The sequence below is a fragment of the Xyrauchen texanus genome, chromosome 21 (genome assembly GCF_025860055.1).
Source record: "Xyrauchen texanus isolate HMW12.3.18 chromosome 21, RBS_HiC_50CHRs, whole genome shotgun sequence".
Classification (NCBI taxonomy): Eukaryota; Metazoa; Chordata; class Actinopteri; order Cypriniformes; family Catostomidae; genus Xyrauchen; species Xyrauchen texanus.
This window is the reverse complement of record NC_068296.1, coordinates 40,907,340-40,909,966: the sequence shown is the minus strand read 5'-3', so window position 1 is coordinate 40,909,966 and position 2,627 is coordinate 40,907,340.

The window sequence follows — 2,627 nt, the reverse complement described above, 5'->3', positions numbered from 1 at the left end:
CTTTCATTCTTTTTTTTTTTTTTTTAATCTTATCAAATATATTGAGATTTATGCTTAAAACAAGAAAAAACTGTTTGCCAATGGGGTGAGAAAAATAAACTTATTTGCCCCATTGGCCGATTTTCTTTCAAGTCTAAAGTTCACAAAATGTTGTCATAGTTATCTTAAAACAAGACTTAATCCTCAATATCTTATCCTATTGTGCTTGACATGTAATTCAACTATGTTTTAAGAATGTTTAGATCATTTTACAGGAAAACAAGACAAAAATACTTTTTTTTTTTACTTTATTACAATTCCTCGTTATAGGCCTACAGACAAAGTGGTAGCGGTTGGATAAATAGGACCTAAATCAAGCTAATGGGTGTCCACAAATGCCACCTTAATTCTCAAGCCTATCCAAGAGAATGTCATGATCTATGGTGTCGAAAAACTCTAGAAGAGAAATGCAGCCATGATCAGATGATTAAAGTGCAGTCTCTGTACTATGATGAGGCCTAAATCCTGACTGAATTTCTTTATATATACAAGATCTCTGTAAAAATTTACATAAAAGAATAAGTATATAGGGGCCTTTATTAAAGCAATATCACACAAGCAAGAGTGCTGTATGTCCATCTATCAGCACGTCCGCAATCACAGCCATGTTGACAGATGGACAACACAGCTCTATTGCGAGTGTAATATTGCTTTCATAGAACAGGTCAACAAACAAGAAAATAAGCATGAAAAAAGTAAGGACTAGCTGGTCTTCTGTACTGCTGTACACATTAGTTTGAAATGCCACAAACACAAGTGGAGTGATACAAACAGTAAAGATGGTTTGAGCAATCAGCACTCTTGGAACACCTCTTGTCCAATCAGATTTGAGGACCAGAAATAACTGTTTTATAATCATGTATGATGATTCCGGGATTATCTATCCAGTGACCGCACCAGAATACCGTATCTGCAGGGCCAGCCCATGGCATAGACGGCACAGGCGACATACATCTAGGGCGCAAAATGACACAGAGGCACCGCATTTTTTTTCCGGAAGTGCGCCCTTTCGTGTGACTGTGTGCCCGCTACCAATATATTCAGCATTAGTGCTACATGATTATATTATAATTGGATCCTTATCATATGTGGACAAAATGAGTGAAAGAAGAACCACATTATCAGGTGCACAAGGCAGGAAGCGGAACAAAAAAGAGGAGCAGAAAAAAAGAACAATATAAAGGTAAGAATCACAAGTTAACTACTGTTCATGTCAGCCACTGATGTTTATTTATTACTTTGAAATAGCTTTTTTGGCACGGACACTGTGGTACATTTTTTGCTTGTTTTATTTCAGTTTAGAGCAAGTTAAGTGCAGTGTATTTTCTTTAAAATAAACTTAAGCTTCTATAATTTTTTTTTTTAATTTCAGTTATATTTCTGCTTGCTTTCACTTCACCAAAAAAACTCCTAAGTGTCTTCTTTTAAAAAAAGACCATGATTAGGACTGTAGTCTAAAAAGCATTCATGCTAACGCATTCATGCACCCTCAGGTCAAACTACTGGGTCGATTTATCATGAACGTTTTTTATCTGGCTTTGGGACCTATCGCGCAAACATTAAAATAAGCTTTTAGAATCGTCTAGGTTATGGATGTAACCTCCGTTCCCTGATGGAGGGAACGAGACGTTGAGTCGGAGAAGCGACATTAGGGGTCTCTTTTGAGCGCCGAATATGAAAAAAGGCCAATGAGAATTTGGCAGATAGTATTTGCATATATACATAAAGGCGAGGAAATACTATGAATTAATTCAAGGTTTTTCTGAGGAGCAGGAAATGGTCCGGCCACTACAGTGGCTTGGCTCAACGATGTGGCCAGGAGGACACAATGTCTCATTACATCCATAACCTAGACGTTCCCCATCTGTCGCTCTCTCGACGTTGTGTCGGAGAAGCGACACTAGGGGTCCAATTGAAATCACGCCATGCGTGCGCGTATGCGTGTTCTGCTGACACAGGAGCGGGAAGGTATTTTACGTGCACAGGCGACCAGCTGTGTCAGACTGCCCGTACCCACTGCGGGTACTTAATCTACCCTGTACTGGATTAGGTGCTCCACAGGTTAAGTACTCACACGCGGACTCCCCTGTGTGTATTATCCGCGGTACAGTCCCCTTACAAAAGTGGATCCACGTTTTCCTCAGGCAGTCCCCGAGTGTTGTAGCAACTCCCCCCTCCTTGAGGCTGGATCTAAAACCCATGTGATGTATTCACCACTCTTACCTCCCCTTCCAGGCAGGTGTGGTCTCCGCAGGGTCTTTTCCCCCTGAAAGAATAGGAAACTGGGTAAGACCCCCTTCCCTTGATGCCGTTTATTGCTCTATGCGAGAAACATAGAGAGAAAAGAGGCCCAGCCAGGCTCGGCCCTTTCCCAGATTGGCAAGCATCGCCTTGTTCCCCTGTCTAGGGTAACCAGAAGGATTCCGACGACTTTTTTGGGGCATTGGGGAAGGGTACGTGCTCAGCGCATGGCGTGATTTAAATTGGACCCCTAGTGTCGCTTCTCCGACACAACGTCGAGAGAGCAACAGATGGGGAACGTCTAGGTTACGGATGTAACGAGACATTGTGTCCTCCCGGAGGCTCTA